This window comes from Motacilla alba, chromosome 8, assembly GCF_015832195.1.
Source record: "Motacilla alba alba isolate MOTALB_02 chromosome 8, Motacilla_alba_V1.0_pri, whole genome shotgun sequence".
Lineage (NCBI taxonomy): Eukaryota > Metazoa > Chordata > Aves > Passeriformes > Motacillidae > Motacilla > Motacilla alba.
In genome coordinates, this window is record NC_052023.1 from 15,374,988 (window position 1) to 15,388,774 (window position 13,787).

The 13,787-nt window shown below is 38.2% G+C and overlaps 1 long non-coding RNA gene across 50 annotated transcripts in view; it reads right to left on the reverse strand.

Annotated features, from left to right (window-relative positions):
- LOC119703709 overlaps positions 1–13,787 on the reverse strand; it is a 496,218-nt gene that overhangs the window by 465,311 nt on the left and 17,120 nt on the right. For 36 of the 50 annotated variants that reach the window (XR_005257713.1, XR_005257728.1, XR_005257738.1 and 33 more), the window contains one exon: positions 725–11,430. This is a non-coding gene — a long non-coding RNA (uncharacterized LOC119703709). The remainder of the gene's footprint in view (positions 1–724; positions 11,431–13,787) is intronic. The other 14 variants (XR_005257726.1, XR_005257736.1, XR_005257727.1 and 11 more) reach the window with 9 other exon arrangements.

A 13,787-nucleotide genomic window follows, 5' to 3' on the forward strand; every position in this document is an offset into this window, starting at 1 on the left:
TAACTGCTAATGATTAACCAACTATACAGGAGGTATAACAGACTTCCTTCTGGCTCCTATGGCATGGTCACCATCAGCCAGAATTTGCAGATTATCATCTTGAAATATTAGAGTACAACAGTGCTTTTTACTTGGAGGTCCATAATAGGTCACTAAGATAAGTGTATTGTCAAAAATTAAGTCCATGCATCAAACATTCATTAACTGCTGCAGTAGAGATATCCTCAGCTGGTGGAGTAGCTTTGGGACTATAGGTACTCCAGGCAAAGACAGTAAAGCAAACCAATTTCAAAAAGCAAAAATATTTCCAATACCAATTTATTGGTATTATAACCACATTATTACCAATTTATTTCCAAAACTTCATGCTTACTTTCTGGAGTTCTATCTCTAAACATTTCATGCTGTTCAGTTATCTGGTGTTACCACACTCAACAGCACTCATTCTTCTTACGTGAAAAAAGCAGAATTAGAGATGGTAACTGATATTTGCATGAATTCAGGAATCTAAGCAAAACTAAGATATTGGATATCTGTTCATTAAGAAGTCAAATCAGCATTAAACCACCCCTTTAAATACTTCTAATATGAGTAAGAAAGTTTTCAATCAAATTCATAAGCATGATTTCTTTCCCTAGTCTTTCAACAGATGAAATTCAAAAAGCATCTTAAGGAAAGACACATGCATCAAATCCAGTATCTGGGAAAAAACTTGCTGGCTTACTATCAGCCTCATAGAGCAACGTTAACTGCTTGCCTTCAAACTTCAAAGTAAGTGGTCCGTTAATTTTTAGCTCTTTCTTCTACTCCAGCTTTGAATTTCTTCTTTTTGCCTGCCAAAATACCTGAATTGATCTGTGATTGCAAGAATACGATTCTCCATGTGTTTCTTGTGTCTGCAAGGAATCAGTTTCAAAACCAGTTAGAGAATTCAATCTGAAGGGAGGCTGTCCATAAAATCAGTTAATCAATCCATGAACATACTATAGGTTTTCATGCTGAAATAATAAGAAACTTATTTAGTACTCTTTAAAACGCTCTCGAGTCCTGCGGATGCCCGGCTGCTGCCGGAGAGGGCTCTCTTTGCCCTGGAGCACCCCATGGCTGTGCGTGCACATCCTGAGAACGCCAGGGCGGCTGCCTCTGCCCGGCCCCGCCAGCGCAAGAGCCGCTCAGCCAAGCTGCGGGAATGGCCTGCTAAACCTCGGCTGGGAAGAGCCGGCTAAACCTCGGCTGGGGAAGAGCCTGCTAAACCTCGGCTGGGAAGAGCTGAGCCGGCTAAACTCAGCTGCCAACGGCGCACGGCTCTCGCACAGACTAATAGGCTTTTGCATCTTCGACTAGGAGGAACAGTCCCTCTACATTTTTCCCCAATGCTAGAAGTTTATGAGTCTTTTATCCAAATTAAATTATGTTCCTAAAGAAAGTTTTATATTCCTTTGGGAGAAAGTAGTAAAATGGAAAGTTGGACAAATCTTATACAAAACAAAGCAAAATATTCAAAATATGCAAATGTGTAACCATCATAAATATCTAATATGGAATTAAAAAATGGGTTCATTTTGAGAAACTTCCCCATTCATGGGAAAGCTCCTGCAACAGAGAAAGAACAAATGCAAGTAAAAGGAATCAACCAAACACAGACTCTGGGAGAACTTTCAGGCAAAAGCATTTTACCACCCCAAATAAGATTGAATATTCATCTAGCAAACAAACAGTCCAAACAGTGGGAGAAAAAATCAGTAACAAGTTCAGATCAAATTGAAATGAACCACTGGATGGCACTGAATTGTGAAACAGGAGAATTTGGATTCTTCTTGCAGAGCTGTGTCTGACTTGTTGTGAAATCTCATTTGCTATCCTGTCTCCCTCAGTATCCTCCACTCCCTTTCTCAACTCTGGTGATCTACAGAAGATATAGACCAGTTCTCACAGTGGACACATCTATGCTAAAATCAGAAGAGTGACAGAGTGGGGTGAAGGAAAACATTCCTAGACTAGCTTTACTCTCACTGGCCATCTCAACAGACTTTAATTGTCCCAATAAGTATCCATTATGTCTTTGAGATCTGCATCCTGTGCTGTAGTCCATGTTTCCTGTCAAAGTTCCTTAATAAAATTTCTTTCAGCTATGCCTACCAGTCCTTCACTCCCACCACTTACGTACAGTGTGCAATATTGATTTTGAATAGGTAACACCTGGGTCTCAATGGAGTCTCTTATGCACTTCTTTATAATACATAAAACTAGGTGCTGCTGAAATACAAGCAACTTTCTTGCACTGATGATTTGTTGCTGGACTAGCCCTGCTTTTCACCCAGATTGCTTCTAAAAAGCATGTCCTGCAAGTCTGGGCAATTCCTGCCCCCTATGCCTGGAGCGTAGATGCCTGCAGTCAGTGCACTGAGCAATCCCAGCCAGTGCCAGCCCCCTGCACCCGGCCCTGCAGCCAGACACCCTGGAAATGTGCCCAGGAGCAGATGCATCGCCTCCTCCTGCAAGCACTGCAACAGCCACTGCACGGGTGGTTGCTCAGTGCCAACAGTATGATGCGTATTTCCTGTGCTGAAGGAAATTGCATCTTTCAGAAATTGCATCAGGCTCTGGCAAAAAAACCAAAACAGCTAGGGAGAACATATTTCAATATAAGTGAGCTAATTATAATTTTGGCTCCTAAAGCTTTTTACCAGCCAACATATAAAGTCCAGCTGGCATGTCCTACCGCCTGCCTGAAGGAAAGAAATCCCAATTTATAGCCAAATCAAAAATCGTGTTTCTATATTTTTGGGGGTTTTTTTAAGTTACTGCCAATACATCAGCCTATGGAAAAGCCTCAGATTACTTTGCAAGTGATGGAGTGCCAGGAAGAAAAAGTTTCAATGTATACACATTTTACTGCCTTTACACCAGTTTAAAAAGCACACAAGATTGCCTGGCTGGAAGTAAGGAGAAAAGAAGTATCAGTTAAGTAAGGAATTTGTGAATCACATAGCCCTGTGCAAGTAAGGGGCCATTGTTAATTTTCAGATTGTCATACAGCCATTGGGGAATTTGAGATAGTTCAAAACCAGTTACAAGAGAAGGAAGAGGGGATTGGGCAATCTGCTGAAATGAAATCCAGCCCACAGAAACAAAAGTTTGCAAGAATCCAGCACTGAGGTATACTGTGAGAAAAAAAAACTATATGAGCAAATGCACAGGTATAGTCTTTTAAAGACCAATGTTATTTGGTATGAAGGCAGAGGGTGTTGCACAGCTCTGTTTGCTAAGTATACCAGGCTCTTCATTTTTTCAGTCAAGTATACTCTGAAAACTTTGAAACTACCACAGATGTACAGGGAAGCAGCTGTATTGATTTTCACTCACTATACCTGTAGTAATAAATCAACAAATATCTCTCAGAAAAATATATTAGCACTACTTGCCCTGAAACAGCATTTCGAGTATGCACCTGCAAAGGCAGATACATTTTTCTACATCTCGTAACTAAAACACTGCACAGCAAATAGTAGTTTGCAATGATCAAAACAGCATTTATATGCCTATTTTTAAGTGATGTTTCTTTAGCAATATAATTATGATTTTGATTACTTATGCATCAATGTAAACTAAATGAAACATATTCTAGGTTCAATTGAAAAAAATGCAAGTGACCAAATCTACAAACTTTATTAAAATGCACAATATGATCAACAGCATAGATTTCAGCATGACTCTTTTTGTATGTAACAAGTTTGTGTAGTAACCCTAAATGGATTAAAGCCCAAGAATTTGATTTTGATTAGTAATCTTGCAAACCAAGGATAGGGAACCACATTTACTCTTCAAGTGATAGTCACCTTGTGTGATCTCTAGCACATGAGGTCTAAAATGTAACATTTACCCAGGTTCTAAGAGTGGAAGCTGAATAGGGTACACCTCCTGCATTCTATGGTGCATTGTGACTTGAATGCAATTTTCTATGCCATACTCATCCACTCTACATGTGTATGCTCAGGTATTCAAATTCCTTCAATCTAAGTCAATGCTTGTCCAAGCACACCTAACAGCAGAATTTAGATGGAGGACTCTAGGTGTCTGAAGAAACAGCCAATTTCAGCAATTTTTTCCAGTTGCAGAAATTCTTTCAGTAGTTAAACAATGTGCAACCTTAAAGCATGCTTTGGATGTAAATGAAGGCAGAATGGAAACCTGCCTCCACACTTTGCCTGTTACTTCAGCCTTTAGCCTTTATAACACCAAGCCCTTCAACTGCTCCTGGTGCCTCTCCTCAGCGTGCATTCTCTTATTACACTGTAAAGGATGTACTTTGAAATACCAATATTTTATGACTTCCTAGTTCAGTCTGTGACAATTGTCAAGCACCCATCAGTCTCCCAGTACTAATAGCTAGTTATTTACTAGCAACTACATCTAGAACCCTGATTTTCTCTCAGGACCCCTGAGGATTTTCCTGTCTTATCAGTTAAATAAAAAATTCCACACATCTTTATACTTCGTTTATATGGGTATCTTAACTACATGCCCTTTGGAGGTAGCATTTGGGTTGTATGAGCTCTTGAGGAGAGGATGCCAGTCTTCAGGGGCTGCAGGGATTGCAGGATCCCTTTCCTGGGGCTGGGGCAGGTGAGGCAGTGTCCTTGCTCGCAGCCACGAGCTCACATTATATCTGGTGAGGACAGCACCCATCATCCTGGACTGTAGTAACACCATAATCAGTAGACTGAGGGAGGAGAAACTCATCATTTGTTAGACCACATCTGTAATAGTGTATCTGGGGTTGGGATCTCTACCACTCAAAAGACACAGGTAAACTGGTGTGTCACCAACACTGTCAGGGACATCCAGAATATATGTATACATCCATAATATATATTATTCAGATCAGCAAAAATCCAAGTTTTCATCTGGCTCAAAACTTGCAAAAGCTGGAATTAGAAATTAAATGAAATGTGGAATCCCTTTCTTTAGGGCAACTTTTTCAGAAGATCTGTATGAAATTTACAGATCATAGCTTGTACAAACCAACAATTCACATTCCTGTGAAAAAAGTTTTCCGTATTTTTTCTCCTTTTTATATATACATATATAAAGATAGACAGAATACACAAACACACACACACACATATATATACAAAAACCCAAGCATTTCTTGACTCGGTTGTGTGCTCAAAAAACACCTAGGCGATATACTTGATGTATATTTTCGTATCTTTCCCTTTTTATTTAGCTACTTCTAGGAACAGGATATTGGGCTAGACAAACCTTTAATGTGATTCAATATGAAAGTTTTTATAAAGATCATTTTCAACTGTTTCAGCAACATTTTAAGTTTACTATCCCAAATATCCACAAAGCATAATTGAAAAGAATCCAAATAGTTTAGAGAGTTTGGATTAGCTCCTGTTTTCCATAAAGAAAGTATGAGGTTCAAGAGAGTGGAAGACATGATGAGCCACAAGAGAATCAATCTGCAGCCATGGTCCACAAAAGTCTGAGAACTACCAAATCACTAAGTACTCAAAATTGTGTGCAAAATATGAATAAAATATTGATTTCATTAAAAATGTTAAGGACTACTTAATTCAACAACATTTTATATGTTTGCATATTTATTTCCAAATTTGCATATCTGTTTGCATATATCTTGTAAAGCTGAACGTTAATTATACTTTAAAATCATGTATAAATTGTAACCAAGAATGTTGTATGAATTTTTGAAATAAGAGATGCTCAAGTACCATTAATTATAAACTGCCATTTAAAGCACACTGAAGCAGACCTCATATTGAAAAAATATTGAGCCCTTGACAAATAAAAAAGGCAGCAAGAGTTATTAACTGGTCTAGCTGATTAACTGGTGTTTTCTACAAACATAGCATAGATTTTCTTTTCCTCTTTCTCCCTCCAGACCTTTGTCCCTCCTGGGTTTCTTTTACTTTGAACTGATACATGACAATTTGCTGGCCAAGGTAAATTTGCTATTAAGACTACATGATTCACTGGTTTATAGTTTCTGTTTAGGCCAATCCTCTTTTTGAATCTTTATTCATCTAGCACTGACAGCAATATATAACAATAGAAAAACTTGATGAGTTACTTTAATGGATTAATGTCAAATGAGGTGAGTTGAAGTGATTTTCTCACACACTAATTAGACCTGTGAAATTATTCTGAGTAATTTAAAAAGCAAGGTCAAATCTCAAGCAGCTTCCAAAAACCTAGACTTGCTAAATATACAAGGCATGTTGATCTGACTATCACTTAAAATGGCAGTTGGAGACAGTCAAAATTGTAATGGCTTTAGATATAAATCCAAGGTTAGCTATCCCAGTAATCATTAAGAGCCAGGAGTTTGCTAAAAAACTGTTTCTTAAGAATATTGGAGAAGTATTATTTGCTCTTGTTAATTTAGAGAAGATGCGTTGAAGATCCATTAATAGCTAAAGAAAATAATTCAAATTTACAGCTTGCATAGAGAAGGCTCCACAAGTTTATTAGTGCAAATCAGTGTTGCTGCCTTTTGTTACCTATCTTGCAACAGGCTGTTCCCTGAAGAAAGGACAGCAGAAAGCTTAAAGTCCACACCTCTCTCTAGTCAGTTCAAACCTGATATCTTAATTTACATGAACAATGAAGCTGAATTTGCATTAATCCATCAGGCTGAAAAGTATATAAGTAAAGATGCAAACTCACCTATCTTGTTGTGCTAGCTTTGCCTCAGGGGTGGTAACACCAGTGCAAGGAGCAGACTGACAGCCAGGAGCAGTGAAGTCTCAAACTTCTGCATGTGTTATGCAAATGGGACCATGTCCGTCAGCTTTAGTGATGGACACTACAGATTGAATTTGGCCAGCATAGGTCTGGCCTAACATTGGCATGTTTCAGCCATTCACACTCCTTGGTCAAGAGAGGGAACTTTCTTCAAATCTGTGGAAGCTCTTTGCCTGATCTGTATTTCCCACTACAAATATAGACTACAGCAAGAGGGAGAGCCAAGAGATGCACTATGGAAACACAGCTCTATGGTTATCTCTATGGTGAAGTGTGATTACAGGAAAATAGCCACAGAGCAGCCACCTCAGAGACATAAACCTCTCATTTAATCCTGTCTTCTGAGGGACACCTATTCTGCCTGCACATTCTTTCTTCTTCAGCCCACACTTGAGACTAAGCAAGTGGTTCCATTAGAGGACATGCATACTCTAGCACAGAGGCCTACTGTTAATATTTCTTCCACCATGCAAACACTGTTCACACTTGCAGAGCTGAGTTAGATTAGCACTAAACTTTAATAGCTGTGGATTCATAGTATATAACATGTCAGTGGTAAAAAAATCATGGCAAATTTTCTTGCTCTCTGTAGGAAAATAATGTGAAACCCTATGAGTTCTGACTTTAGATTTTTCAAGATTCCCTATTTTTTTTTCCTTTCCCTTTTCACAAAACAGTCTGCAAAGGAAATAAATGCTGCAATTCTTGTGACTCTTCATAACATCACATGTCATTACTTCCAACAGTAACTAATTCTCAGGCTTGGTTCTTTCTCCTGATAAAGGAGAAAGAACTTAGAACTGTAGAACTTTAGAGAACTTAAAGTAGCAACCAGCACAGCTGTATAGAGCAGGGAACTTCCCCAATGGCTAAAATGCAATGAATAAGTTACCAGCAGCCATTTGATGCTTTTCTTCCATTGTCCATGTCCTTCACGTACAAGCATGGAAGATTTATCTTAAAAAGAGGGGAAAGAAAAAAGATGCTTCTGTTTCTTGAAACTAAGACACTGCTACAGCTGTAATTTTCCATTCTAATGAGGATCTACAGCAAATGAATTACTAAAGCACTAGACAAGCACCAAATAGTTCTCCCTCCTGACTGATTACACTCTAACGGCAACAAAACCTCATGGTTGAGCCACTAATGAGTCTTAGATAACCCATCTGTTTGTAATAGGAGCATGCTATTGCAGTGCCTGTAACAGAAGGACTTCGTATTGATATTTTGTTACAGAAGGGTCTAGAACTAGATTTTTTTAAGAATTGGGATCCAAACAAAGATTTCTTTAGTAAAAATGCCAATTGCAGGGATAAGTCAAAGTCCTGACTCAGTGTTATGCACTCAAACTTGTATGATTATAAGTATTTAAGTATTGAGTCAAGTTCTTTTGCTGAGCTTTCATGACTAAAGTTATCTATTTAGCTAAACGCAGAAGTAATTTGGCAGCATGATTAAAACACATGCTAAACTAATACAGCTTAAACTTTAATTTCCTCTGTTCCTTTGTAATGGTTTGCTACTTTGTTACAAAACAGCAATTGTATTATGTTTAGGCTTCAGTAACTAATTAGTAGGTGGTAGTGGAATTAGTTCATAACGGTTCAGAAACGCAATATAGCAATTCATAGTTTGTGTCATCTTGGTTTAATTTTTGTGCAGGTAGATAGTTCAGTAATGTTGACAATAATCATTGTAGTTCAGCATATTCAAGACTTGCAAGACTAAAACATGTAAGCTATTGTCTAACATATTTTTATTGTCTATCTTGATTTTTCAAGTCTAAGAATCTTCTCAAGTGTTTTATCAGCAAATTCATTTCTTAACTGAAAGTAGTATACACAAAATATATATATAAAGATGCACCTACCAATTCTTTATTTATGCAAAAACTACGAATACCAGTGTAATTGTTGGAGATTTTCATATGTAGCATGCTTTAGATAGCTGCTTTAAAATGGATGAGCTGATAAATGTATTAATTCCTTACTACTTAGCAGCCTATTATCAGTGTGATTCCCAAAGAGAGGCAGGCAGGCAGGCAGACAGGCAGGAAGGAAGGAAGGAAATGTAATTTTGTCCTTTTTCAAATTATAGTAAAGAATAATTAATACAGGAAAAAAAAACCCTGTGAGAAAATAAAGGGATTTTTTCAGATAATTGCCATGCCTTGTTATTGTAGTCTTACTAATATACCATATTCTGATCACACTTCATAAAGAACTGTGCAAAAGTCAGTTCCAAATTTCACTTTTTGATCTCATTGATTTTCAAATTTAAAAAAAAAAAAACCACTGTACTTTTGGACATACACCTGTAACCATTAAAATGTCAGGTACCTGCAGCTGGAAAGGAGCTACTACCTTATGCTTTCAGGTACTCTATCATGTGTCTCCCAGTCTTGGTTTCCCCAAAGGTGCAAAAAAATAACAGGGGCCTTAAAAGACAGCACATCAGCTTCTGGACTTGACTACTGCAGTTGCAGCCATGAGAAAAGAAATCTCTGAACATAACAGTGATCCACAAAGGAAAAACAGGGGTAGTGTCTTTTTTGCTGCTTTTATACATTCTGCAGAATGCCAATATGAGGTTGTTTTACAAGTTGCTTAAAAGCTTACTTTTTGCTTTTTGAAATACAAGGGAGACCAGATTTTGCTCAGTACTAATTGGAGGGGATGGAAGTACTGAACCTCTGTCAGTTTTTTTTCTCACAACTGCTGTTGATTAGCAGTTGAGACATACTGAGTATACTTTTGTTATGCTTGTTGTAAATTTGAAGACAGCATTTGCTGTAGTCTATTATCAATTACTCCTGCTCAGTTCTGTATACTCTGCTTGAGGAAGAATAATACATAAACAAGTTGTGGTGACAGTCCACCTTCTCATGCACTCTTACATGCACAGAAAACAGTAAGACAACAAAACCTCATTTGATAATGTCAGGAAAGGAAGTCTCCAATATTCAATAGCTTGATTTTTGCAACTACCAGGCTAATCTACTGTTACAATACTACTTCATCCTCAAAAACTCTGTTCTGTGTGTAAGCAGTGATGTCAGCATTGCAAAGGAAGGGCTGTATGACCATTTTAACAAGCCTATCACCGACTTCCTAGCCAAGCGATACTTTGTTAATGGTTAAAGAAACTCTCACAGCACAGCCTGTCCAAAATCAAGCAGCAGTTAAGTGTATTTCCTGAGATGTTTAATTTTGTGTAGCTTTGGGGTTTTTAAACTGGCCATGTATTTCTCTCTAACATGACACTAAAAATGAGACTTATGGAGAAAGAGGGGAGAGAAAGAGAGGATATGGGCAGTAGAAATCATTCTGGATACATCAAAACTTCTCCTGAATGTATACAGTGTTGACAGACTGTGGACGGATCTATGCTGAGCAATCTGATCAAGGAAGAGGTAGAATCAATGCCATCCTGTGTATATAATAAAGTCAAAGTCTAACTACATAGAAAGAGGTTTTCCTTCTTTTCTTTCTCTATATTAAAATGTACACTTCAATGAAGATGAAACCAAAGCTATTGGCTTATTCAAAGTTCAGTCAATTTACTAAAAGAAAAAGCAGAGCTCTCTTGCTTTGAGAAGTACCTGCAATATATGACACCAGAGAAAACACAGAGCTCTGTGACACTTGTATTTGTAGGATTGCTTAATTTGGCTCTAAAGTAGGAATACATCTATGCCAATCTAGCTTTCAGATGAGTTTTGCAAGCACAGCCTCCCTCATATGTCCAAATTTGTACCAACTTAATTAACAGGAACAAAAAATGAAAATTGCTTTTTTAATGCAAGACACATTTCTAAAATGATCAGTATATGAACTAAAATGTATCCATCCTTAGAGTAACTGCTTGGCTGAGCTGAAACCAAAACACAAGGAAGCTTGAACGTGGAATTCCTCCCAGCTGTATATTGAAATCCTCAGGAAACCTTTGTCTTAGCCATGTTCTGAAAATTATTTCAGCTAGGGGGCGTTCAACTAACATATTTTCCATGGCTGCACTTCAGACATCAACCTGTTTCCAGCAGCCGTGACAGCAGCCTCCTGATGAGAGCTGTAAGTGCAAAACCCTGATATTCCAGGATTTTAAATTTCTCCCTTACTCTGTAAGCAAGGGCCTCAGACTCCCCTGTGAAGCTGTAGCAACACGAGTAAATAAGAATTAGTGTCTCACACAGAAACGTGCCTGCCATTTGCTCATTCTATGGGGTACTCCAATGCAGGGATACCCAGGCACTCTCCTACTGTGACTGTTACAGGGATGTGCATTATACCAATCCAGTTAAGCCGTAATGCACAGAACAGATTACAGCAGCAACAATTTTGCCAGTGTAAATTCATGTTCACAAAACTCCTACTGGCATAAAGCAGAGATACCTCATGTCACCCTAGCCTTCCTACTTCCTACAAGTGACAACAGCAGCATAACTACAACGTTAAATACTTACCAATGCAACTATCTTGAAATACTACATTTGGGGTATTTTTGGAGGCAAAAGCTCCGTATCAATTAAAGCTTACCTTCCCTGGCCACATGTCACATATGGCTCCAGGACACCAGCACCTCTACTTTTCCTTGGTGGACAGCAGTCAAAGGAAGTCTCATCACATGTCCACCCACCAGGGTCTGTAATTCCTGCCTCTTCAATGTAGGCAAGACATGAGCATCAGCACCTTTTTACTGGCTTAAATAAGGGACACAGATTTCAAAGCTTTAAACCAACAAATGAGATAAATATACATCTATAATCATTGGTTCAATAAGGGTAGCTAGACACTGAAGTAAAGCTAAAATTTTCCTTCAGAAACTGTCACCTCTTTTGCACTGATGATTCTCTGGCATGTCATAGGCTTAGATGACTGTGTTGGGGCAGGAGGTCTGGTTAAGAAAATGCTATAATAACCCTTCAGTCCATATTGCATGAGATTTCTTTTGCTGTTATGTCCCCCTCTGAAGATGAATAACAGAGGAAAATACACATTGCAGCTGGTGACTCATTATATTAGTAGATGCCCTGTGCTAAACTCTATATATGAAAATTTCCATAATTTCATGGATGCCTCTTTAAGAAACAAAACGAGCTGAACTTTCATTGTGCTGTGGCAAGTAACAGCACATCAGCAGTTATGGTATTACATATGGACTTTTGCTTCCTCCTGGGAGTTGTTTTCCTTAGAAGCAAAGCTGATTCCTATTTTCCACTTTGCTGATAGCTCTGTTCCTGCATAGTTTGTACTACAGTGGGAACTATTATGCACCCTTCCCTCTCCCTCCCACCCCTGCATACCTACACACTTCCTCTTTCCAGAACAAAAGCTTTTTCCAGTTACTTAAGGAATCTCACAAAATTATACTTCCTATCCTTATATAGTGATCTCAATTATTAGTTCCAAAACACACTTTTGAAGGGAAAAGTATAATAGTAACTCAGGAGCTGAGGCTTAAGCCTCCATCAACTTTGTATTTAATGTTAAAATAGTCATGGGAGAAAAGTTTTTGGGGAAAATGGGATTTCCTGCCCAGGTCTGGTTGCACTACCTGTGTGAAAACAATTTGATTTCAGAGGATTACTAATGCAAGGATTCCAGAATCCAAACTTACTATAAATTCTGGTTACTTTCAGATATTCCAAGTTACTGTTTTATGGAATTACCATTTGGGATTTAGTTGACAGCCTGCAAGCAGTAATGATAGAAACTCAAGACAGGTCACCTTAGCTATCAGACCCCTTGAAAATACACTGTACAGCCTTTAGAAAAACAAGCCTCTAATAAACATAAGAAGCAAGTTCCAGTCTCTGATTAAGAATTGTCTTATCTCTTAGCCCTGGTTCCCAGGCTAATGAGATGACTTTGAGAAAGCTCTCTTTAAGTGTCTCCCCTTTGTGCTATCCAGACTTCTGCAGGCTGTATGGCTATTACATGTTTCTCGTAATACTGATTTGTCTCTGCCATGAGCTGTCTCTGCTGCCTGAGTGCAGGAATGTCTCACATTAAATTAAAGGGCCAGAAGCACAGGACATTTCAAGAAGGACAAAGGGGTGGCAAAGCTCACTGATTCTGCAGGGAAATTGCTTTCTTGAGAGAAGTGTTTCATGTTCTCAGGAGGTCTGGAAGATATACTTTCTGGGAGAAGGTGGCTCAGTGCTGATAGGGGTGATAATATAAACTGTATATGAGACTATTGTTATCATTTTAAAATTAAAGAGATATACAGTCAATCCTTCAGCCTTTCTGTTCCCCCAAAGTCAGTATTTTATTGTTTTTAAAGCTTTGCATTGACACAGCGCCGAACAAAGGCAAACACTACAAAATACAAGCACAGACCCAGCATGTCACTTTGCAAAACAAAAATAGAATGGGGAAGAAGTGCTAGGACGTCATGCAAAACATCTCTAGGCCTAATTTAAAAAAAAAAAAAAAAAAGACAGTTTTATATGGAATGGGTTGCCCTTAACCTAGAAAAAGAAATATATTCAGAGAACTGGAAGAAAAACGGTACCATACACTATTACATAAAAAAAAGCCTTAGCTAAACTGTAGCATTCTGTAAAGGATTGAATTCAGATTGAATGAAGAACTGCAAACACCTGAACACTGAAAATTACTGTCTTCTGTTACAACCCATAAGAAACTAGCCTAAAACTGGTGGCAGAATTTTTTTGAAACTATGACATTTTGGAAATTGGCTTAAAATATTTAGCCACACACAGAGAATAGGAGGGGTGTACTTGAGATGAAGGAGTTGTGCGGCACTTGACTGCAAAACACACAGGGCCACAAACTGATCTGGGATTAGCACAGGGCAGTGGAACAGCCTTTAATAATCAAGCCTCAGAACAGTATCAGACTAAGAGAGAGCTGCTCTTGTCAGTAACAACTTTATTAAGCAAAGCATTGACATTTCCCTACATCTAGACAGAAAAAAAAAACAACCAAAAAACAAAACAAAACAAACCCAAAAAAAAACCCATAAAAAAACCCCACACAAAACTGACA